General features: G+C 42.0%; 1 protein-coding gene across 3 annotated transcripts in view; it reads right to left on the reverse strand.

Annotated features, from left to right (window-relative positions):
• The window catches only part of POLA1 (DNA polymerase alpha 1, catalytic subunit), a 288,880-nt gene that overhangs the window by 35,812 nt on the left and 226,098 nt on the right, over positions 1-26,970 (reverse strand). The window lies entirely within an intron of this gene.

Raw genomic sequence — 26,970 nt, forward strand, 5'->3', positions numbered from 1 at the left:
GACCACCAAATGGGAAGAGCTGGCAAAGAGGGGTATGGCAGCTGCAGCTTGACGCTTGACTGCGAGTGTGTGGAAGACACCCAAGTGAAACCATGCAAGAGGTGGTTAGGTCTGTGAGCCCCCAAGTTAGGCCAGTATCAGGTGGGGGGCTCTTGGTATGTGTGGTGCACATGAGATCACCAACGGAGAATGCCCCGCCAACTACCAAAGCACACACTGCTTCCGAGCCAAGTGTCTGCTAACGTTTTCATGCATCTTCTGTTGTCTTTTTTTCTAAACTGCTGTGCAAGAATCCATATGCAAGAATGCTTGTACACTTTCAACTTTACTAAATTTTGCAATATTTCTTAGACCAATTTACTCTCATCAGCAAATGTAAAAACAGACTTTTGTCCTCACCTAGTATTCCTTAGCTTATTAAACAAAACAAAAACATGAGTCAGGATTCAGACATCAGAAATTTTCATAGGACTATGCATATTTTTCACTCTGAAGAATTGGAATGTTTTGGCCAAACAATGACTTACACTCTATACGAAAAGAGTGTGTGCTCTGACCATGGCCCCAGCTACTTTTCTTATATTTTGGGTTGTTACTTCTTTCCTACTCCCTGTAGGCATCTGAATTTGTGATTCTCACATTAGGTGACCAGGACATACCATTAAAACGTTGAACCACTCCAGCTAAAGGTTTTCAGTGTGCTATGCTGGTGGTCCCGAGTCCCAAGGTCAAGGTGAAGATACTTTATGTCCTGGCTCCCTCACTGCAGCCAAGTTTCTTCCTTACCACTTACCTGCCTTATCTGCAACCTTACCAGTACTAATTCCAGTTCATGGCTGCTCTCCTCTTTTCCTTCTTTCATGGCTAATATTCTTCTTTCTCTTGTTTCTTCCTTATTTCTGGGCCTTTTATGGCCATTTCCAAGCAACCAGACTTCTGACTCCAGAGTCAACTGGCTGCTTGTGCAGGGGGGCAGCCATGCAAGGCACCTGTCCAGGTGACAGTGGGCTTACCGCTTCATTGACTGTGCTCAGTCAGGGTTACATTTACACTTAATTCTCTGTCGCTCATAGTTGCTAAGCACATAACAGGTATTCAATAAATCCTGTTTAAGTTTGTTCATCATACAGTGGAAGCTTGAATTTCTCAGAATTCTCTATTAATCATAGATAAAAAGGGTGAACAGTTGCCAAAGTTCTGCTTAAATATTTCTCAAACTACATCTCACGACTACGATATACTGGTTTAAAAGAAAGTGAAATTGACTATGGCAGAATATTTTGGAGATTTAAAAGTGCTAACACATGTTGGAAATAAAAAGAGATGGTGATACAGAGGAAAGTATTTTCTGAACTTCCTGGGTCAGAAAATCTTTACTCGCTCTAGAAATATGATTGACACCGGAACGACACAGAACACAGCTTGGGAATGTTCTTTTTCAACTCTTCCATTTGTTTCCCTATATTTTGTCTATAAAGTCGATTTTGCTCCTAACAATGGAGTTCACTTCCTAGAAAAGCCTGGGTTACAAAGAAAAATTATTACAGGCTCGGTACGGTCGCCTAGCAGCTAAAGTCCTTGCCTTGCATTCACCTGGATCCCATATGGGCGCCGGTTCTAATCCTGACAGCTATGCTTCCCATCCAGCTCCCTGCTTGTGCCCTGGGAAAGCAGCTGAGGATGGCCCAAAGCCTTGGGACCCTGCACCTGTGTGGGAGACTTGAAAGCGGCCCCTGGCTCCTGATTTTGGATTGGGGCAGCTTCAGCTGATGCAGTCACTTGGGGAGTGAATCATTGGACAGAAGATCTTCCTCTCTGTCTCTCCTCCTCTCTGTGTATCTGACTTTCCAATAAAAATAAATAAATCTTAAAAAAAAAATTCAAAGCAAGTCTTCCAATGACAGTATGAGAAGGGTTAGGTAGAATTTTTGCTTTATTTTTCCAATTCAGAGGTTGCAATGATAAAAGTTCAGAAAGATTTTAGGTATCTACAGATATTGAAACCTGAGAAATAACAAATTGGTTGAGTAAAACCTCAACATACCTCTGAAGGACTCCTAAACACCAAGTAGGAGCAGATCAAAATGAAGCTCCGTAGCGGCCGAAGCAAAGGACAAGGCAGCTCTGCTCTGTCCTGTCCAACCAAGCAGCCCAGCAGTCATCGAAGCCCTGATGGCCTTCCGGGAGCTCACAGCTCAACCCCTGCTGGGCGATCCCCTCAGGAGCAAAGGGGGCTTGCCTGGCGCGGCCTGGGCTCCTGATGGAGTGAACGCTATTCCACATTGTCAACGCTGCGCTGTGGGACCAATGATTGGGTCTGACTGTCCCCTTCCTGACAGCAAACTGCGTGTCTGTAATCCTGCCCTAATGGCACGGGCCACCCTGCTGGGCCCCGCACGGAGAAGGCACAGAGGAAATAAAGTCGCTAGAATTCTCCGCTACTGAAAGGAGAGAGAGAAACAGAGACAGAGAGGACAAGTTCAGAAATGTCCTCACTGCCACAGCACTGTGAGACTTACGGTGTTTGGGGGACTACGCTCAAGTAGTTAGGAGCAAGTGCTGGAAGCTGAGTAGGTAATACTTCTATAACCTTCACGTGGGCCAGTCTGTCCTCCTCAGAGGAATAGCTCATTTAACCCCTGTAGTACAAGGGTTCTGCACTGGCACCTTCTTGATTGAAGCATGACAGCTATTCTGTGATTTACTGTGGTCTACTGCCCAATGGAGACCAAGGCAATCTGACCAAATGTGACAAGCTGAATTTCTTACAGATTTGACTTTCGATGCTTACCATATTTGCCAGTAGTACAAATCAGGCTGAGAAACACCTACCATAAATCAGATATCCAACACTAACAAATTATGCACCCATTACAGATGACCTTTGGAGTTGCTCAAGGTACAGTCACAATCACGCATTAAAAAAAAGTCTTTCACTGTAATGTGTGAATGTATGAAATTAAATGAGGCTTGCAATGTAATCAGTGTGGTTGGCTGCTTTAATATATTCCATTTCAATTTCAAATCACCACAAGCCAAGAGTGACGAATCTAATTTGATCAGTTGTTCACAAAAACACGGAAAAGCAAATGTGGATTTAGCAACACAGGCAGGTTTTTAAAGGAATTAATGTTTTCTACTACCACCAGAAAGAAGTTCATAATATATTTTTTAAAAGGAGCAATTAAAAAAACCAACCAACCCAAGGGCCCAGCATGATGACTCACTGACTGGGTCCTCATCTTGCATGTGCTGGGATCCTATGTGGGCACTGGTTCACACCCCGGCTTCTCCACTTCCCTTCCATTTCCCTGCTTGGGGCGTGGGAAAGCAGTGGGAGACCACAAAGATCCTGGCTCCCGAGTTCAGATCTGCTCAGCTCAGGCCTTCGCAGCCACTGGAAAGTGAGCCAGCAGACGGGAGATCTTCCTCTCTATCTGTCCTTCTCCATAAATCGGATCTGCCTTCCCAACAAAAATAAATCTTTAAAAGATACCCAAACACAATTCTTTCCTCATTAATAAATTCAATCCTTGTAATCAAAAGTTTAAAGGAGACAACATTTTAGAGGAAAAAAATTTTAAAAGCCAGAAACTTGTTTCAAATATGCTAAAAGAGAAAGAAAATGAAGCTACCCCCAGGGCCTGTGGAGCCAGCACGGCAGGTGCCCTAGCCTTGCTGCTTTAGTATCTGGCTAGGGTCTCTGTGAATACTACTCTGCAACTCCTACAAGTTAGAGCAACAGAATTTACAAATTTAGTCACTTGTCACACAGTTCTTATATCCTCAGGGTCTTCTAACAGCTGCTTAGCAAAGGTAGCCTAGTGGCTACAGTACTCGCCTTGCTCGCGCCAGGATCCCATAAGGGTATCGGTTCCTGTCCCAGCAGTCCCACTTCCCATCCAGCTCTCTGCTTGTGGCCTGGGAAAGCAGTAGAGGATGGCTCAAAGCCTTGGGACCCTGTACCTGTATGGGAGAACAGGAAGAGACTTCTGGCTCCTGGCTTTGGATTGGCTCAGCTCTGGCTGTCATGGCTACTTGGGGAGTGAATCATCGGGTAGAAAATCTTTCTCTCTGTCTCTCCTCCTCTCTGTAATATTTTTTTAAAAAATCATAAACATCAGTTGTTACCCTTTATCTTTTAAAGTCATCATGCTTTTCAGACTGTAATTAATATACAATTAGGCTTTAGCAGTTTCCACAAAGCTTCGGTGTACTGTTCCCAAAGGGGACACATGGGGTGGCTCCAGGAGTGTGACACTGGGTAGAAGGGTTCCCAAAGGGTGTCCCTGGGCAAATGGAGACAGCGATCAGTGATCTTCTGTAAGCATTCAATCAGATCATTTCCTCAGGCTGCTTAAAAGACACAAAGAGCTTGCTCCCCTTGTGCAGAGAACGCGCAGTTTCCTCAAGCTCTCTCCCAGCCTCTCTGCAACACCCTCTCCCAGAAAGGACAGCCTCCCAGCTAGCCTCCAGCCATGCCAGATTCCTCCTCGGCTAGGGTTTCCTCTTGCCATCCAGGTATTTCCTCAAACACCAGCCACCTGCTTCCACCAAGCCCTCTCCATTTCCCAGGCTACGGAGGGGTTGTTGCTTGTCTGCCACGATTTTGTTCCCTCTGCTTCTGTAGTGTGCCACAGGAAGATCCCTCAGCTCTTCCTGGTGCATGGGAGGAAACTGATACTTGCGAGACACTTATAAAGATGTTGAAAGATTTGATGTAAACAGCTAGGAAGTATGCCAAAGAGGAAGGCTGGCTGCAAGTTTCAGATTTGGGTCTGTACTATATTTTAGAGGATACCTTCAGTCGACCTGCTTCATATCTGTAAAACCGGGTAACAGCATCAATTTAGCAGATTGCTGTGAAGATTAGGTTTGCCACAGTTTAGTAATGAGGGATTTAAAATTTCTGTTTTGGGCCCAACACAGTAGGCTAGTGGCCAAAGTCCTAGCCTTGCACTTGCCAGGAACTCACATGGATGCCAGTCCTAATCCCAGCGGCCCCGATTCTCAACCAGCTTCCTGCTTGTGGCCAGGGAAATCAATCGAGGACAGCCCAAAGCCTTGGGACCCTGCACCCGTGTGGGAGATCTGGAAGAGGCTCCAAGCTTTGGATCGGCTCAGCTCCGGCCAATGCAGCTACTTAGGAAATAAATCAGCAGATGGAAGATCTTCCTTGTCTCTCCTCCTCTCTGTATATCTGACTTTCCAAGAATAATAAACCCTTGATTTAAAAAAACTTCTTTTAATTTATCTGTCCTATCAACTATTGACAAATCCTCTTTAAATATAAATGGCAACTTAGTAACAAAACCATGGATAAATTCAAATGAACAAAATTTAAATTAGGAGATACAAAAGGACAGAAGTAAAAACAGTATGATTTCTACAGTTTCAGGCCACCCATAGACTTGTTGACTTCTAATCATAAAATCTAACATATGTACTCCATTTTATTCTTGAAGCAAAGATCCAACGACAATAAACCATTCAAGCACAGCAGGAGGTTATTAATTGATTCTCAGCTGAACAAAAGGTGAATATAACAAAGGATATTTACTTCATTCTACAGAGCTGCTTTAGCCAAATCATGTCATGACAAATACACCACATAGCATGGCTTCTAACAGTGTCGAACAAAAAACAATCTCTTCTCCCTTCTGCTCTTTCCATTGGGCTGTAACGTGTTCCACGCTACTCTCCTTTTAGGATAATGCAAATCTCAAACAGGTCTAACGCTTGAAGCCAAAGCACTGCTTGCATCACCGAGGCACTATGTGAGTAGCCTGCTTTGTGTTAGTTATTTTGAGGATAAAAAGATTTGGGGAATTTAGCAGAGAAGGATGGCCCTAGAAAAAATGTTATTAACTAGAAATACAAAAGCAAACAGAAGGTTGCTTGAGTAAAAGTACTAATTTGGAAAGGCTCAGGGACAACTGCTCAAGTGGAGAAAGCGGATTGTTACAGAAACCGCACTGGTGTGAGGCTCTAAGTTCAGCTCAGGCATTTGGAGGTTGCTACGCTTTGCAGGTTGAAAATGGCTATCAGTTATTTTATATGGCTCAAAGCAACAAGTTTACCAAAGCACTCAGGGCTCACTGACTATAAAATAAATGTTAATTTATTCTTGTGAGAGTTCTGGATGCAAGTGTAAACTCAGAATGGCGTCTAGATGGAAACGTCTCCCACAGCGCTGGAAGGCGTGGCTGTGAGGCACCGGACTCTGAGCAAGCAGCCCTCCTACTTTTGCAGAATCCAACTCAACTCCTTATGAGGGCTAGTAAGTCTTCAGGAAGCCTGCTAAGTCTGAAAGAAGGGAAGTACTAAAAATTCCAATGCAGGAACCGAGCAATGTTTGAGCAGTTCAAAGTCTGAATAAAGATCAGATTTAAGAGGATGCCATGGGGGGGGAGATGTTCAAGAACATTATGGAGACATTGGAACATGTTTTTAAAATACCAGAAAGTGAGGTTATTACAGTACATAAATAAACCTGTCATTGCAGCGACGACGTACTGGTGAAGTGGAGGCAGAAAGATGAAAAGGGGGAAAATTTTCAGGTAAACACACCAGTATTTAAAAACAAATGGTGCGATTGGATAGCTAATGTGATAATTTGAATTACAGCATGTGGTATTCTAAAAAGGAGTGCTGCAGAGTTGTCTGTGTGCTAGAAGGTGACTAAGGGAGCCCCAGTACTATCTGTAATAATAAAACACCCTCTTGTGCAGCTATGAGGAGGTGTTTAAAGAAAGCTGCTCCAGCGATGAAAGTATTGTCAATGTCAAACTTGAACTTATTCCTAAGTATCAGAACTTCTTACTGTTAACTAATTATAATCAGGTAAGGCAGCAAGGAAGGGAAGGGGAGGGAGTGGGAAAGATCCTGGTTGGGCAGATGAAGAGTTTCATAAACTCAGGGCAAAGCAGTGTACACCGCGTCTCAGTGGTGCTCCCGCTTATAAGCTGACCAAATGGAGATGAAGCTCACTGGCGAATCATATATCCGCAATGTTAAGATGAGTTCCTTTCCCCACATTTTAACATCTTGGAAATCAGGATGTGTGTTGACTCAATTTCCTTTTAAAGATAAATGTTAGCTGGCACAGGTTAGTTAATGGCCACCTTTCTCAAAGTCACCCTTGTTCAAAGCCATCCGGCATATCATAAGAAAATGCTAACTTTTCCTATGATTCTGTAATAAGCACTAGTATGTCAGACCACAGAAAGAACAATGCTGGTCACCAAAATGTTTCTGATGTCCAAACAATTCTAACGATGCTGCTCCTGTCTACTTGTAATCTCATGCGTGTCTGTCTGTAAGAACCCATCAATGGGACCCTCGGCTTCGCTTTTTTTTTTTAAACAAAGCCCCCCTTTCTTGAGAGATAACTGTACAAAAACACAAAATATGCAACATGTGTTGAACTCTTAGTTGAATACAACATATCTTAAACACATGACGGGATGCTACTTGCCAGTTGGAGAAGTAACTAGATAAAATCCCAACATGACTTATAGAGGGAGTTCGGATAAAACAGAGTCAATCAATCTAACAAAGGATTATCATCCAGAATATATAAGTGATTTGAAAAAAACTCAGCAACAAAAAACAAATAATACTGCTGAGAAATGGGCAAAGGACTCCAACAGAAAAGAAGAAATACAAATGGCTAAGAAATACATGGAAAACTGCTTATTACTAGTTAGCAGAGATGTGCAAATGAAAACCATGACCAACTGTCACCTCACCCCTGTCAGAATGGCCGAAATCCAAAACCTGGAGAGGAATAAATGCTCCTGAGGACGTAGCTAAAGGGGAATGCTTGTTCACGGTTGGTGGCAATGTAAGAGTGCAGGGACCCTGGAAAATGGGAGATTTCCAAAGACAAACAAAACCACACACAATCTACAGTAGACCTGCCGTATGCTCTAGCAACCCTAGGTAACAGACACCCGTACCCCACGTTTACAGCAGCACTGCTCACAGTGGCCCCCACGTGGAAGCAACCAACACGTCCACCATCAGATGAATGCATAAAGAAAACAGGGCCGACACACACATAATGGACTGCTACTCAGCTATAAAAAAGAACGCAATTCTCCCATCTGCAGCAAAATGGACACACATCATGTTGAAGGAAACGAGGTGGATCCAGACACAGATACTACATGGTCTCCTTTATACGTGGGAATTATAATTTAAAAGACAAAGAACAACAAACAAAAAGTCTGTCTGTACTGTTGTGACTAGCTTGTAAAGCTTTGCTTTATACCTTTCTCAATCAATGATTAAGACTGTTAATATTACCAAAGGGAAAAAAAAGAGGGAAAAATGTAATAGGGGAAACGGGGCATGGCTCACTAATGCTGACGACCATTTTGACATTTTAATAACAGGGGGAGCTGTGTACAGTTTGTCAATTGTGACAAATATACCACACTAATATGTTAATAATAGGGAAAGCTGGGTATAGGAAATACGGGACCTCTGTGTATTACTTTACAGTTTCTGTTTAGTAAAGTTAAATACAATCTGAAACAAAAGTTATTTGAAACAAAACGACAAGATGGCTAAATCCAGAGACCGTGCAGACAAGAACTCTGAAGGCCTGTGCTGCTCAATGAGGCAAGCACAAGTCACAATGAGTACTTCATCCAAACGGCCTACAAGTGCACATATTTGGAAACGCAGTTCCTCCATGGCGCGCCTCATGTGCAGCCAGAAGCATCCGGCCCACTGCAGAACACTGACGGCACACTCAGAGATGAGCTGCTGAGGCGTTGGCTTCACTAGGCAGTGGTGAACTTGACCAGGTCAACGAGCCTAACAGCTGGCTTTCTCCTTGCCACGCCAAGGGCACCCAACGCTGCTTTGGAAAACTACATAAATATGCCAGAAAAAGGTTAGTTGAAATTTACATTTTCCTATGATTTGCATGATAAAGTTCAAATCACACAAAATGCCCAGATGCTTATTTAGCAAGCACCTTCGTATCATTTTACCTCTTTGCAGTAGCAATGCTAGCTGAACATCTTTTACTGGTTTATACTCCAAGCTGTATGGCTTCTTCATGTTTCCTTTCCTTTCGTTTTTGGTAGCAGAAGAAACAAGCCTTCAGATATTTTTAGCAAACAAATGCCTACAGTAGCCACACGACTAACAGACACTAGTGAAGTGGGCTGCAGTGGAGCCATAGCCTAACGGAGAACTCAGATTTTGTCTAAACTGTCTAGGTGCCACTTCATTTCTTTTTTCAAAAAGAAAGCAGGTCAGCTATTTGGCTTTTATAGGATCATCGAAATTTAAGAAATAGCAGCTAATTAAAATTTTAAGTAATCTTTAGCTAAAGTGAAGAGATAGTTAGAGGCCATACATGCCCTGTGGCTGCCACTCAGTGACCTCTGGTTTCGAAAACCACGTAGCAGTTCCACACCCTTCTTCCCAAGCTCACACCTTGGGGAACTCTTCACAAACAAATGGACACACGGGACCTCCAAGAGAAACCAAGGCCATAATGCTACCTACTTTACACAAGTTGCCAGTTCCAAATAGTAAAGTTATTTCTAGAGTTATGAAAACATGAACACTTAAAAATTATTATTCTTAGGCCTAGCAGCATGGCCTAGTAGCTAAAGTCCTCGCCTTGAACGCGCTGGGATCCCATATGGGCACCGGTTCTAATCCCAGCAGCCCAGCTTCCCATCCAGCTCCCTGCTTGTGGTCTGGGAAAGCAGTCGAGGACGGCCCAAAGCCTTGGGACCCTGCACCCATGTGGGAGACCCAGAAGAAGTTCCTGGATCCTGGCTTCGGATCGGCATAGCATCAGCCGTTGTGCTCTTGCGCTCACTTGGGCAGTGAATCATCAGATGGAAGATCTTCCTCTCTGTCTCTCCTCCTCTCTGTATATCTGACTTTCCAATAAATAAATAAATCTTTAAAAAAATTATTATTCTTATATAATTTTTGCCCAGGTTTTACTATAAGAAAAGACTATATATTTTTTTCACTGTCATGCCATTGGAGTTACTGGAAACCTGGGGCAAAATAATAGTATTTTATATAGAAGTTAGTATTGATGAATCAGTCAAATTTAAAAGCTACCAAAGTCACCAGCATTTGAGGTGTTCTCATTCAGTTGATAATTCAAATATTATTTCCAATACAAATATATGCTTTATTTATCACTAACCTGGTACACTTCATAATCACATCACAGCCCCACCGTGTACTGCAAACCCCACACAACTCAAACTATTCAAGAGAAACACTGTTACTTTCAAGAGCAGATTGGCAGTAATTAAAGCTCTTATTTAATAGTTAATCACTTTTCTGGGGAGAAACAAAACAAAAAACCAGTAGTAAAGAAAAGTTTAATTTGAGAAGTGTATTTTATTAATGAGATCTACTTTGGATATATCATTTAACTGGGGTTAAAGAGATGTTGAACTGCTATATCGATGCTCTGAAACTGAGATGGAAGTACTTTTGTAACTCATCAATGTAAATCTGTGCCTACATGGCATACAATTAAATAATGAACAACAATACCTCGCACTTAACAGACTACAGAATTCCTTTCAAAGGAATTTCAGACGGCTTATTTGTAGATTTATTGCATTTTTATTACATAGAGAGGAAAGACAGGATGATCTTCCGTCAGTAGATTCACTCCTCGAGCAGCCACAATGGCCGGAGCTGAGCTGATCCGAAGCCAGGAGCCTCTTCTGGGTCTCCCATGCAAATGCAGGGTCCCAAGGCTTTGGGCCATTCTCCACTGCTTTTCCCAGACCATAAGCAGGGGCTGGATAGGAAGTGGGGCTGCCAGGATTAGAATCAATGTTCATATAAGATCCCAGCATGTGCAAGGCGAGGATTCTAGCCACTAGGCTACTGTGCCGCGACCTCAGACTGCGTTTTAATCACACATTATTTTTCTTTCTCAAACAAATAAGGCAGCTAAATCAAAGAGTAATATTGGTTACCCATGCCACAAAATGAGTCAGCAGCAGACCAGGAATAGCTTTTTAACTTGTTCAGTTTCCTACAATTACATTGTACAATGAATTCTCTCTGAGACTATGTCATCTTGCAGGCTATGCCCAAGACACAGGTATCCCCAGATTGCTCCTGAGCTGCCCATTTTCTTCCCCTGGCGCAGCCTGGGAACAGTAAACCTAGCTTGCAAACCTAGCTTGCTATGAGTGTGTGTGGATGTGTTTGTAAGCTCAGCCCTTGAGGGCTGTGTGGGGCAGGCAGAGTCCTATCTGCAGGCCTCTCAGGAGCTGAGAGAGAGAAAGAGAGAGAGAGAGAGAGAGCGAGAGAGAGAGAGAGAGAGAGAGCGAGAGCCAGCCAATTAAATAATAAATTGGGAATGCTGGGAGAAATTCTGAGAGCAAAATCCTTAGACAGCTAGCACTGGGTGTCACTGGGCAAGCCTGTAAGCCAAGCAGCCAGATGCTAGCACTCTGCTTACAGACTCCAGATGCTGTGGTCACGATGCATACACAGACTCCGCGAGGCAAGCAACAAGTAGGGATGGGCAGGAGTAGTCTTCACCACATTGTGAACTTTCAAAGTTTACCGATGTCAGGAGCAACTGTTGCTCTAAGGGCTAAGATACTTGCATCCCATAATACAGCATGTGGGTTTGAATCCAGGCCCCACTACAGATTCCAGCTCTCTGGTCATGTGCACCTGCAAGGCAGCAAGCGATGGCTGAAATGGTGGGGTGTCTGCCACCCCCACATGAGACCTGGACAGAGTTGCGGCCTCCCAGTTTCAGAGGGCTCCAGCCCTGGGCATCGTGGATATTTGGAAAATGAACCAGCAAAGGGAAGCTCTGCTTTGCCATTTCTGTGTCTCTCAAATAAGAAAAACTCATTTTGCTAACAGACATTCAAAAAATTTATCGAAAATGTGTATTTTGAAAAACCCTAAAGATCTGAACAAAGACATTCAAACATAATATTCTACAGATCCATGATATCACAACCCAATGATTTAGTCACAAATTAGGACAACTGGAGAGGACAGGGTGCAGTGGCAAGTTATCTCCTAGGACATCTGCATCCCCTACCAGTGCATGCTTCAAGTTAGAGCAACTCATTCACTCCTCAAGTGGCTGCAATGGCCGGAGCTGAACTGATACAGAGTCAGGAGCCAGGAGTTCTGCCAGGTCTCCCAGGTAGGCACAGGGTTATAAGGCTTTGGGCCATCCACAACTGCTCTCCCAGACCACAAGCAAGGAGTTGGATGGGAAGTGGAGCAGCTGGGATACGAACTAGCACCTATATGGAATGCTAGCATCCCAGGCGGAGGCTTAGCCAGTCTTACTACTCTACTCATGATCCAGCTTTCTCCTGAGATGCACTCTGGAAGGCAATAAATGACAGCTGGGTCCCCACCACCTACACGGCAGACCTGGGGTTCCTGGATCCTGGCTTATGCCTGGCATACCCTTAGATGTTGTGGCCATTTGGAGAATATAACAGGAGCGGATCTAACAAAAATGAAAATAAACACATAAAACATGGATTTCATACACCATTTAGTAGGCCTTTCTCATGCATGGAGCATACCCTGAGAGTTATAATAGTGCAATTAGGACAGTGCCTGAGAACTGTAGGAGTTTAAAAGACAAAGAAATTATTTCTGGCTAGGAAGTCTCAAGGTGTGATTGGAATACCAGTGGGCAGAGGGTGATGATCCAGGCAGGGGAAACCATGTGAGCCCAGAGGGCTGTGGCTCCAGTGGCATCTGGGTCTGTCCAGGGGCTGATGAGGGATCTAATCCAGAAGTACTGCTAGGGTTCCATTCTCCCCCTGGAAGGCACAATGGGATGGGTGATCTGCTTCCTAGGACCAGGACTGCAAAACCGGAAAAAGGCTGCAGCCAAGTCACTTCTCCCGGGCTGCCCCAGGTAAGCCCATTTGATATCCATGGCACCCAGGGACATCCGGTCTGTTCCAGATCACTTAGTCAGGACAAGTGACTCCATGAACTGCAGAAGTTCATGGGCCTTAAACTGGAGGTGGGAAAGGGCCCAGAAACCCAACCTGTGGTAGCTTTCAAACATCTCATTTGGCTGAGCACCCAATGGTGCTACAGTCACCCACCCCGTCTCCTCTAGGAGCCCTCACCTTCCCTGGCAGCCCTTTCCCTCTTTATGATATAAGTTAATGGGGGAAAATAAAATGCATTTGATAGCCAATTTTGTTGAAATGCATTTATTTCATCTCCACTTTGCTCACTACCAGAAAAGTTTCCTCTTGCTTTCCCCCTAGCCTATTTGCTTCCCTCTATCTCTGATGTTCTATTAGCTCACACAGCACCCACACTGCTTCCTTTAGCTAGGAAGTAATTCTTGCGTTTGACTTTTTTTTTCCTTTCTACAGTCTTTTTAAATTGTTTCCTAGATGCCACCCAGTCTCTTCTTTCTATATCCAAGTCTCACATGGGTGGCAGGATCTGAACTACATATATAACCCGTCATGTGCTGCCTTCCAAGGTATGCTATGGGAAGCTAGCCCGAAAGTGGAGATTTGATCACAGGCACTGCAATATGGGATGTTGGCATCCCAAGCAGGAGCTTATTCCATTGCACCACCATGCCCAACCTCAAGATCGAGTTCAAGTTCCTTGAGAGTATGAATTACGCCATGCTTGAACAATATGAACGGTGCATTTACTGCACGTCTTGTTGTAGTAGATGCCGGGGATACAAATCTGAACAAAACACGAGAAAGGAAAGGCAGCTGCAATCAGTTCCAGGATGCTAGCCCTAAGTCCTACAACAGTTAAGCACAAGGTGTTATTCTCAGAACTAATGAAACGTAATCACTGTTACTGTAATGCCCACTATAGGCCAGGCACTATTGCAGGTATTTTACATGTTGCCTCATTGAATGTCCCATGCATTTTACATCCTTGAGCTTAGATTCCTTTAAAGTCAAGGCTAAAGACAAAGATGATCTTTTTCTCCACTTCAACAATGAGATTACAAATTACGATCTCATAGCCAAGCCTCGGATGGATCCTTTTCCTTTTGCTTCTCTAGCTCCTCAAAGGCTAAGTGATTCTGGAGCCAAAGAAGAAACAACACTGTGAGGATATGCTTCCAAGAATTGCGCACATGCCTAGCTCGCTACAGGGACACTGTGCTGCAATGAAAAAGATAGTTCCTTAGAATAAGGTGAGAAAGAGAGGCAAAATGTTTCCCCGATTCTGAGCTGAAGACTGTTGCCAATAGCTTATTTTGTTCCCAAAGATCAACAGAAAAGTTTCACAGAGCTGAAGGGAAAAGATTGGGACCACTAAGTTAGCTGGGGGTGGGGGCATGATTCGCATAATTTCTTTGGGGGGCAGTAAAAAAAACAAAACAAAACAAAACAAAAAAACCAAAAACCTCTATAAAAGAGATGAGCAAGTAGGCTGTGAAAGGAGTGACCCTTCACATATAGGGAAAGCAATTTGCACCGACAGATCTCATTGGTATAAACGACCTCCTTCAAAGAGCGCAAACCTCAATGGAAAGCCAGTACACACTCATGAAAAGCTTTGCTGGTTATTTGTTGAGCTGTATACAGACTCACAAGCAGGAGTGGTTAACCTGGCGCACCATGCACTATAGAGATCTTTTTTTTTTAAAGTAGGCTTATTCAGCTAATCTTGTTGAGACTTCTCTCATACTACTGATTTCTCATTCTAAAAATAAATTAAGAGGCTTCATTCAAAATCCCCCGTGGTCTACCAGCTTGAGTTTGTTGGGTGTCTTTGATTGTCTCTTGTCTTGAGATTTCCCTGCCTTGTCTTTAGATTTTGCTGTGCCCTTTGGTACTTCCCGTTAGTCCATGTCTGGAATAGCTAATTACATGGTAGCATAATTCCTGCCTGTACAAGGAATAGCAAAGCCATGCTAATTCACGCCAGTGACTGGAAGACTCCTGTGTAAGTAACTGAATTATGCAAATGAGCAATAAGAAAGATGATTCAAAACTGTATTTCATTCATTTATTTTGACAAGTATAGTTTAGTCTTAATTATTTTGAAAATTTCTTTGTGGCATACTAATAAATTTACTTGGGCACATTTGTTAAGAGTGATGAGGCCTTTGCTAACAGAGACGAGAGGCTGCAATGTGGAGTGTCTCCTGGAAGCACACTCACACGTTCAGGCTCTTTTATCCTGGATGGTACTAACCCCCCATCACTGATGGTGACTCTTTAGTAAGATAATATACAGTGTGCCGCTAAAACAGGAATTATTCTGGTAGAACACTCACTGACTTCATCAAGGAATCCTGTGTGTGTTTATCCTTTTACTAGAATGTTAGTAACAAACAAAATCAGTTAAAGCTTTATGTAGAACATTTTTACATTCTAGGGTCATAACGCTGATAGGACTTTATTTTTATCTTCTAAATTAAAGTATTTCAGTCTGTCATTCATCTTTCTAATTTGTTTTGTCTTACTGCACTTTTTTTTTAAAAAAAAAGTTAAAGACATCTGTTTTAAGAGAAGTGGCTATATCACAGTATGTAACACTTTCATGACAAAATACTTACACTATTAGATTCTGATTAAAATTTTAAGATAGGAAAACATTTTGATACACTTTTGACAGATGTATCCTGCAGGATGGATCAATTGCCCTCAAAGTACCACCACTGCCTAGACACGAGAACGGAGAGATGGCCCTTCTGGCTCACAGTCCCGGGTAGAAAGCTTTCTCACACACCAGCCTCATGATAAGCACTAAATGTCCAAAACAGATATGCTATAATATCATCATGTATTTGTCCAATGAGATTCTTTGATTTATAAAAACTACAGAAGCACCAGAGCACTTAAAATGGCACTCTAACATGCCCAGGCTCTGCTACCTTGCTAAGACCTTTCATCTCCTTCAAGTTGTCTCTTTTCTTAAAAATGTCACCTATTCGTATCCAATGGGGCTATTCTGGCAAAGTAAAAACGACGGATACTCCATTAAAAAGTAAAGAACCATCAAAAATAGGTATGGAGGGGGGATGCAGGAAGTAGCAGTCAGAGCATCAGCACCTGTCCGAGCAGGAGCCGAGTCCTCTGCTGCCTTCCTCGTGTCCTTTACCTGCCACACAGTGCAGAGACTCATAAATTCATGCTTAGTGAGCTGGGTGAGGAAACAGCACGTCAAAATGGGATAGAGCAAATCAGACTTCAACACAGAGCTGGTTTTGTAACACTACTGTTGCGTTTGGTTTGCCAATAATTTTAAAAAATGATTTATTTTTATTGGAAAGTCAGATTTACAGAGAGAAGGAGAGATAGAAATATCTTCCATCCACTGGTTTCCCTGTCAAGTGGCCACAACAGCCGGGGCTGAGCCAATACAAAGCCTGGAGCCAGGAGCTTCTTTCAGGTCTCCCACACAGGTGCAGGGTCCCAAAGCTTTGGGCCGTCCTCAACTGCTTTCCCAGACCACAAGCAGCGAGCAGGATCGGAAGTGGAGCTGCCAGGATTAGAACTCATGCCCATTTGGGATCTGTGCATATGCAAGATGAGGACCGCAGCCACTAGGCTACTGTGCCAGGCCCTTGCCAATAATTTCTTAAAACAAGTGTTAACTATTTAAAATCAGCCAGCAAGCCTATTTTTTTGTGTGAGCATAACTTTTTAAGGCGCACAAACTAAGTAGAGAAAGGTTTCCCAAAGCCTTTTTATAGACAGAGGGCGATCAATATTCTGATTCAATTTAATACAGTGATAGGATACGGATCTGTCTAGTTTCCATCCTGTTAGCTATGAGAATGCATATGAAACTGAATAAATCATTGACCATCACAGGAATGACTGCTAGTGGTAGATTTGCTTTGTATGACAGGGTTAGAATGATGTTGATTTGACAATACAGCATGAGATAATAAATAACTTTTTAACACTGGAAGTTATTCTGGTATGGCACAAGCAATTGGTTAAAGAGAAAGAAGAAAACAACACCAACCAAAAAAACAAAAATCAAAAATTAAGAGGATACAAGTGAGGCTGTGCTGTTTCACTGGAAGAACATCAACACTTGCAAAAGCACGAGCAAGGTTAGCACAACAGAATTAAGGTGAGTAAGACATGAGTTAAGACATTAAATTCTGGGCTAAGAAGATGAAAAAACATACCCAAGAGCAAAAGAACATGTAATTTAAAAATAATCCCGAACTACTAGGACAATGCATCAGAGTCAGACTACACCTGCTTAAATCCCAAACGTCTCTGAGAGCATGAAGCAGTTCTGGAGAACTAGAAATTCTCTCATTTGCTTGAAGTAAATGAGATTGGCATTTTTGTATTGTGCATTGGCTTTTCACAAAAGCTTCCCATTGACTAGAAATGCTAGCTGGAATAAAAAAGTCAGAAAACCAGTAAATGATAAAACGACAGAGTGCTTCTTTAGAAAGTTGCAAGAAAAAAAAAGGGAACGCCGCCTAAGACTGTAGGGTGCAAGGTTTTAATTATTCAAGGTTTCATTTGGTCAAAGTAACTGTTAGGTATTTTAAGTGGCTATTTCAATACATTTCTAACGCAAAGGACCAAAATTGGGTACAACTGTGTTTAAGCCTAAGTGTTTTACTTAGACCGTAACACACTATATGTTTGTTACATAAGCATCAATATTCAATATTCACTCCTGAAATGCATAGTACATTCTATCACAATACTTGAAGGATCTACTCCTTTCTCTGTCATATTATAAGCCTTTCTTCCTAATTAATGTGCAATTAATTCAACCAACCTCCAATTAGCTTTCTACAACATCACCCTACTTAGACAATAAAGCAGTCTTTAGCCTGGGTTTTAAACCTGGGCTAAAATAGACTCCTATAGACCAAAAATGGTTCTGGGATTTCTCTTTGTGGTATAATTTAGATGTCATATCTAATTTGCTGTCATGACTATTGTTTCACTGTGCAATTTGTATGTCGTTTTGAATGGTAAAGCATCATAGCTTTATTGAATTAAACCTTCTGTCTTTATGTAGGGTCTGATGTTACATGTTTGTGCATTTATGTTTATGTCTCAAAAGCTGCACATGACACCAAGTATTACAAAAAGAATATGCTCTTTTGATATGTTTGCTCCTGTGTTAGTAAATATAAACACAAACCAGAAAAAAAAAAACAACTCCAGAAGCAGAAAACTCAGAATTATTGCTTTTACAAGCAGAGATAGCTGAATAAATCATTCACATCATACAGTTAAGGAAGGCTTGGCTGTTCTGTAACCTAAATGCTTGGATTATCAATTCTACTAATCAGTTTTTTCCTAAGCAAAAAGTGCCCTTTCTAAGAAACTTCTGTGACAATTATCTCAAACCTAAGACACTACTCTTGCCACAACTTCAGGATCACAAAGAAATTAAGATGTTCCTTGACTTGAACTCACAAGGGCCAAAGTCCATTTTACTTATACCACAATACTCAGTCAAGTGTGATTCTACCTGTGGTTGTCCTTCTCATCCTGGCCAATGACGTCAACTTCTAAACTGCAGTCATGACTAAGATGACTAACTACGGAAAGCCTTGCACTAGACCACTGGAATAGCCTTTTAAGTAATTTTTAGTGCATGAAATTTCATAAAGTTTTTACTAGATAATTACACTTCCTGATTTTGTAATTAGTGGAAGTACATGCAATTACATAATAATTATGATAGTAATTACGTAATTAAGATGTATAATTATGTAGTAAAAAACATCATGGAAATAAAACCATCTACTGTGTAAGCACAATGCATTTTTAAAATAAATTTACTAGCTCAACTGTTTAAAAATACTTTTCTTCCAAATAAAATGATTAGCTCACATTATGGTCTAACTGCTTAAAGTTATTTAATTTTTTCCTCATTGGTAATAGAAATACATTTTTAAATGTACACGAAAAAAATTTGGATTTTCCCCTGCTCTCATTACTCATATGATGACACTACATGCTGTAAATGAAGACCAGCCACCCAAACATTATCACCTTGATAACTCTAGTATTGCTGTACTTGCCACCGTAAAGGAGCGAAAGAACTGTCCACCGGAACGATGAAACAGGAAGTGTTTCGTACAATTAATAATCTGGCTCCTATATTAGCACACCTTCAGGTGCCGTGGTATAAAAGAGCCCCAGTAAGTGCATATTTACAGAAGCAGGCTTGAGGACAAGATGTGCAATTAGAATCCAGAAATCTGCTCCTGTGCATGATGAAAGGCGTCATGCACAACTTCAGCCATCCTGAAGATGATACAAGAAAACTTTCACATCCATGTATGGGCAATGCAACCAAGGTGACAATTTCCTGGAAAATGGAGCTTCTCTTCTGTGACACTGTAAAGTTGTTTCTGGCTAAAAACGAAACAAAACCCAAACTCTCAGTATTCAAGGTAAAGCAAAGCAACATGGAGGGTTTCAGGCTGCCACGAGAAACATCAACTTCATCACTCCTTTGCATAAAAATGCAAAGTCAGCAACAAAAAGCAAGGCAGATTTCGTTTTTAAAAAGATTTATTTTATTGTTATTGGAAAGTCAGATTTACAGAGAGGAAGATCTTCCATCCATTGGTTCACTTCCCAATCGGCCGCAACGGCCAGTGCTGAATCAATCTGAAGTCAGGAGCCAGGGGCCTCTTCCAAGTCTCCCACACAGGTGCAGGGTCCCAAGGCTTTGGGCTGTCCTCAACTGCTTTCCCAGGCCACAAGCAGGGAGCTGGATGGGAAGCGGGGCAGCCGGGATTAGAACTGGCACCCATATGGGATCTCAGTGTGTGCAAGTTGAAGACTTTAGCCACTACGCTACCACGCAGGGCCATAAAGTAAACTTCTGAGCAGCAAATGAATAATTTTGCTTCCATCAAAAAATGCCTTGAGGGCCCGGCGGCATGGCCTAGCGGCTAAAGTCCTCACCTCGAACACGCCAGGATCCCATATGGGCGCCAATTCTAATCCCAGCAGCTCCACTTCCTATCCAGCTCCCTGCTTGTGGCCTGGGAAAGCAGTCGAGGACGGCCCAAAGCTTTGGGACCCTGCACCCGCGCGGGAGACCCGGAAGAGGCTCCTGGCTTCAGATTGGCTCAGCTCCAGCCGTTGCGGCTGCCTGGGGAGTGAATCATCAGAGGGAAGATCTTCCTCTCTGTATATCTGACTTCCCAATAAATAAATAAAATCTTTAAAAAAAAAAAGATTGGTCTGTGTCTCCAGGCTCAGACCCCGTTGGCTTTGCTCTCTGGTCTTTAAAAAAAAAAAGCCTTGAAATTTTGCAAATGTGCTAAATTAATGTTGCAGTGTGGTCTGGAAAGTAGTGTTAGCTGAAACTCCACTCTGGGCACATACAGTGTAACCCTTACATGAAGTGGGTACAGAAATACATTCTAGTTCTTTCCTTTTCAAGCCATTAATCTTTTTTTTTTCTTTTTCCATTTTTAAATTATATTTTTGACAATCTTTATACAGGGTAAAAAGGTTCAGTGGCTACAGGAAAGTGGGTTAGACTATTATTTCCATAGTGTTTCCTTCATGTATCTGAGGCAAAAGGGGATTTTACGGGAGAAGCCCCACCCAGTCTCCCACCCACCCTCGGAGCATGTGGGGCATGTGGCTCCTATCAGGTGAGGGATAGCATTTAAGGCAAGATAAAGATAATACTTGTGTCGTTTTTACTGAGCATGTGGGGCATGCTCCGAGGGTCTTGTTCAAGTGGTTTTGATAGTTGACCAGTTCTGAATTGCTGCCAGTCTCGCCACTGTAAGCACGATGAGGTCGTTGAAGAATCCACTGATTGATCAAGGCATTAATCTTGAAAAGTTGAAAGCTATTTTGGAAACCCTAATTGACTTCTCCCTTGTTCCTTTTAGCTAAGAAGAAACAGCACGGAAGAACTCACAGGTTCTAACTTTTGTCCCTCCGCCTAGCCCTTGTCAGGCCATGCTACAACTGTATTTCAAAACACCAAGTTGTCAGATGAATTTTACCATAAACTTGGGATGAAACTTCTCTTGTGTTTTCCGTGTTTGTCGTCTTGTGGTTTTACCAAAATGACAGCCCTAATCATTGAATGAATTGGTGACAAGGCAGAGTGGCGGAGGCTGCCTAGGCAGCCCTGCAGACAGCGCGGCAGGCAGGCCTGACACTCCGCATCTGCGCTAAGCCCCCGCGTGAGCTCTATGTGGCTGGTAAGAAGGTCGATAGTTTCACACTGAATAAAATCACCTCTTCGAAAAATTTAATGTTTGCAACATTTTATTACAAAGCAGTAACATTATTAGAGCTTATAAATAGCAAGCACATACAACAGAGGAAGCAAAATTATTTATAATCCACTAAGATACGGACTGTAAAAATACTGTAGTGTTTCTGGCTAATTTTCCACTGCAAATTAGAATCTAACGGTTATGCCATTTTAACATACCCCATTTCTTAACATACCCCATTTCTTCACATACCCCATTTCTTCATGCCATGAAAGATTAAAATTATGCAACAGTTATAAATAACAACAAGCTCAGGATTCTATGAGCCATTCTTCTATTCTAAAATTCTCTTTGAACAAAAAAAATTTTTACATACTTCAACTATTTTCTAATCATAAACACACAGCTCCCCACCATCAAATTTTCTTTAATCAAAGCAACAGGGTTTTGACTGAAAACCCACTTCAAATCATGTTTAAGATTTATTTGAAATCAAGAAAAAGAGGGAGATGCTTAGGGTTTGCTTCCAAGTGCCTGCAACAGGAGGAGCTGGGTCAGGCCTGAGCCAGGAAGCAGGATCCTGAAACTTCATCCCAGACTCCCATGAAGCCACAGGGACCTAAGTACTTTAGTTACCAACACTGGCAAGAAGGGGGATGGCAAGCTGCGCCAGACACCTGCCTCAGATCATTGTATATTTGTTAAAAACAAACACACACACAGACACACACACACACACACGAAAAGGGAAATGAAATGTCAAGCTGCTTATCTCTAAATTGATTTTCATAAAGGAAACTGTTTTTCACAATTATAAAAAAGCATAATTTTAAGAAGAGTAAACAAGTACTGAAGTGCAGGTCTCATTCTTTTTACGTGTCCCAGGTAAAGGTAAATGATTTGTGTGTTTTTCTTGCTATTTATTAACAATGGGGATGAAGCTAGTCTTGACAATTCAATACGACTGTTTCAGCGAAACAATCCAATCTGCGGGCATAAAAAGCCCACTTTTGAACACCTTGCAAGGATTTAACAAGTAATTTCTAAGAAGTCAGCTGGTTTAGGACGCCAGGAGCTGTCTACCACTTTTTTTTTTTAAAGTATTTCTAACAATGTTAAAACCATCATGCTTTTGATTTAGCAGTTTGGGAAATGCATTAGAAATCCTTCATATTGAAAACGGACCTGGTGATAGACCCTCAAAAATTTCCAAATTACCATATAAAGTAAATCATGTAATTTATTCCATAAAACTCTTGTTTTGTGGCTTAGAAATACACACCATGTTTTTAGACTCCTTCACTTTCCAGTACTAGCTATTATCTTTCTTTTGGAGGTCATTTTCCTGTGAGTAACAAAATTATTACTGCTCCTTGAGTGTACCTATTTTGTTGATGGTAAGCAGAGACCAGGACCTTATGGCAGTGAAGGTGAGGCATGGTTAGCTTGGCTCCTCATTAGCCAAGTGACCTGACATTCTTTCAACTCAATTCTAATGTGACATTAGCCAAAGTACAAATCATTGTACGGCATGTCACTTTGCTTCAGTATCATTGGCAAAGAGCTAAAGTGAGTGATGTGAAATCTACAATGCCAAGAAACTTCAGTAACTTTAATTGATGGCACATGAATCAAGCTAAGCACTCCAAGAGGTCCTAGAACTATTTCATATTGCTCCCCATTCATGGACAGAACTGTTTCCTAGGACTGATTCCTCCAAAAAACCTTGACGTTGCAATGGTGGCTTTATTTACTAAGAATTAATTTAACAAATATTTAGTGAGTTACCTACAACAGGCAAAGCACAGCTAGCCCAGACACAACCCTCTGCTTCAATGAAGTTAGTAGAAAAGAAAGCCAAGCGAAACAATTTAAGGTAAGAACTATGAGACTGGCACGCAGAGGGTGCTGTGGGAATGGAAAGGCAGGGAACTTTGTTTACATGCCAATTTTGTCATCAATATGCCAGAACAATCTGCTGCTGCCCATGGTCCACAGTGCAGTATAAAAGTACCTTGCAAAGGAACAGCCGAATTTTTGGGTGGCACTATGGAAATGCCTATGTATGCTACAACCAGATGCTTCAACCCTAATTCCTTTCTTGAGTAGAGTCCTAAATCCTAGTGGGGCAATTCTGGCAGAGCCAAGTGCAAGGTGCTCCAGGAGGTTACAGACAGATTCCTCAAAGCAGACCATGTGTCATGGGCTGAAATGTGCTCCCCACCCCCCAAAATTCCAATTGTAGCCAGGCTGAAGTGTTCAATTCTGTACCATAAACTGTGACATTTGGAAACAGGGTCTTCAAAGAAGTAGTTGAGCAAACAAGGCCATCTGGGCGGGTCCTAACCTAGTAAGACAGCTGTCTGAAAAGCTCAGGTGAAGACACAGGGGGGGAAACATGGTCGTGCGCAAGACAAGCAGAAATCACTGGAAGAAATGATCCCTGGGAGCACACGCGTTGCTGCTGCTGAAGTCGCTGCGCCTACCTACGGTGCCCTGTCATGGCGGCCCTGGGCAGCTCATCACAACATCCTGCTAACAGCTGACGGAGGCAAGGGGCAATAAGCAAATGCTGAGAGAATAGAAACACAAGGTTTTTTTTTTTTTTTCCATCTAGAAATCAAGAAAGAACAAACAAACCAAAAAAAACCCCACTGAAGCGAAAAGGCAGTGGCTCCCAGTCTTTGCTCTCATAAAACCGGAGCGGACTGCTGATGGCAGTGAGCACGTGCAACATTAGCCTGCTTTTTGCTCAACAGACTAAGCTCCTCCAGGGCCAGGAGTGCCAATCGTCCATTTGGCTCCTATCAGGTGAGGGATAGCATTTAAGGCAAGATAAAGATAATACTTGTGTCGTTTTTACTGTGGCAGAATAAACAACAAAAGGGCTCAGTTAAGGGGGAAAAAAAAGGTTTCACTTGTAAGCTGACTTCACTTAGAAAGTTGGGCGAAGACTTCAACTGATTTAGATTTCCCCAACTGTTCACTTATCCCTCAGGCCAACTCACCATGGGATGCGGCCATCAAATGGGACCATTTTGTGCTGAAATCCTGGAAATAGGTTTTTGCTTCATATATTGCCACAATGTTACTCTAAAACCTCCTCCCGATCCATTATGTCATCTGTGTACATTCTGGAGCAGTTACAATAATAATGCCAAAGCCCCACAGAAATACGATTTTTAAAATGTTATGTAGTTACAGTGAATATGCAGTAAACACTTCACCAAAGTGAATAACAGTCCTTTACCATTTTAAAGGAAAGGGAAAAATACCAAATGGGGTTAATTCACATTATGGACTAATGGCCTGTAAACTTTCGTTTGAAAGCAAAGCACAGAAAAAGCTTTGACAGAGCTACTTCGTACTGTAAAAATAAATAAACCTCTTTCAAATAATGTGAACATGTTTTTTTTTTTTCCAAGTCAAATTGCTAAGTTTCAAACAAAAATTAAAACCACCATCCAGTTATAACCCCTAAAATACGGGCTTCCGAGTGGAAATGGTGAAACCACCTCAGCGAAGGAAACGTTGCTAGGCACTGCCGGGAAGGGAGAACCCACAGTCACGGCTTCACAGCCCAGTTACAGGGCACTTGTTGACAGACGACACTTAGATTCCATTCTCGGGGATATAACTGTGTGTAACGACTGTCATTTGCCACAGGACTTTTGATGCTAACATCTACTGGTGTTCTGGCCTGGGTCCAAATTGAGTAAGTATGTTTGTCCTTTGGCTCCCACTATTTTAAATCCATTTTTATAGCAGGTCTCCCTTGAACAGCAAATCAGGAGAATTTCACCCTTCCTTGTAAGACAAGACGTGAATCTTATGATTGTTACATTAATTTAAATGTCTGGAAATTTTTTTCTATAGTTTTTCTATTCTGTAAGAATATTCATGCACCCCAATTGTTTCCTGGGGATTACAACTTCTACTCAATTCACTTTTGTTTAGAAATCATCCAGTTGATCTGTTCAGAGTACCCTGGAAAGGGCTTATCAAATTTGGCTGCATGTCAGAATTATCTGGGGGCACTTTCTAAAAAGTGTAACTTCTGAAGCTCTACCTCACATTTTCTGAATTAGAATCTCTGGACACAGGGTTTATGGATTTGAACTTCTGATATGTCGCAGGTGACTCTTAGGAAACTTCTGCTACTGGGCCACACTGTCAGGCATAATGTAAAGTTTCAGTTCATACTCCACCAACTAACAAGTATCCTAATGCCATGCAGCCTTAACACAGATTAAGGACATTCCCTGCACATGTAAACTCCAGCTAACACATTCACACAGGAATCATTACGAACAATACCTAAGCAGAAGGAGTCTTGAAGGGAAACAGTTTCAACAGTTAAAATCCAACAGAACAAAACGGTATCTGGAGCATTGCATGAAATTCCTTCTTGTTTCATTTTCTTTGGCTGACATACCAAAGGACCAATAAATAATTAACTTGGTGTTGTTTTTTGCCATGCACTGCTGGAGAGTCTATTTATTTGAAGCAATAATAATAATAATAATAATAAAAACTGGTATTAGGGTATCCCAATTGTTAAATTGGTGAAATGGAACTACAGAAAACTGTATGAGGGTATAGATCCTGTCACCAGTTCTCATTTGCCAAGCAAGCAGCTTGCACACAGCTCCTTCAGACCCAGTCATTCCAACAGGAGCAAGGTACATGTTTCGCTGCTAAGAAGCTGGCCTAAGCCTTGGGAGATGTCCCAGACCACTCCCCTCTGTGCTGCCAAGTGCCACTGGATTTTTGGAAAAGTGTTGTCATGAAAGATTGACAGAGCTCTCAGATAAGATTCATAGAGCTGTACCGAAGAAGATTCACTCCTTTTGGAGCCTAAGGACATCTAGGGGACAATCAAGGAGGGTTACACTTAGAAAACAGTAATGAGGGGAGTAGGTGCTCATACAGTAATACCCAGAAAAATGTAAGAGGCCTGAAAGAAACACACATTGCACTCATCAGAGAAACACTAGTTCATAGCATATCATAACCATTTTCAAGGAAAGGGTCATTTGGCGTAAAAAAAAAATATATCAAACAGCTATTAATGCCATCACAAGTAACTATGGGCAAAATACTAGTTACAACTGGACAGAAGCCATTTTTTCTGTATACAAACCTTTAATTCACAGAAAACAAACCGTGGAGACAGGTCAAGTTCTTGGTGAACACCTACAGACGAGATACTAATAATATCCAAGCATGTTCTTCCATTAGTTGTAAAATATATACATATTTAATCAAAGGACAGCAAAACGAAGTCAGCACAGTCCTAAAAATTTCTAACCTATCTTACAGATGCAAAACTGAAGCCCACTATGAGTAGAATGGAAAAAAGGGATACCAACCAAGAGCAACCTGGGGATTCTTGTTTGAGGAAATCCAGTAATTTTTGTAGATTTCTTCCTGCCATTGAGGGTACCTCCAGCCCTAATACCGACCAGCAAAATGCTGAATTGATATTCACTGACAAACAACATAAACACTCTGTAGGTAACTAATAAGAAAAATGTGTAAATTTGCCTTTTTTATTTTCTACATCTAATAGAAAAGTTGTCAATGTGATTTTCAGGTAGGAGAAAAAACATGCACTTGTCATGACATTTTCAAATACTTTAAGTTATGTAACAAAGCTTTTCCCAGACCCATTAAGTCCCACAGTGCCTGCAAAGTCTAGTAGAAGGAAACGCAGGGTGCAAAGGGCTCCAGGCAGCACCTGATCATATGGCTGAGGCGCCTAG

Source organism: Ochotona curzoniae, unplaced genomic scaffold (genome assembly GCF_017591425.1).
Source record: "Ochotona curzoniae isolate NIBS_2020 unplaced genomic scaffold, NIBS_Ocur_1.0 contig_1274, whole genome shotgun sequence".
Classification (NCBI taxonomy): domain Eukaryota; kingdom Metazoa; phylum Chordata; class Mammalia; order Lagomorpha; family Ochotonidae; genus Ochotona; species Ochotona curzoniae.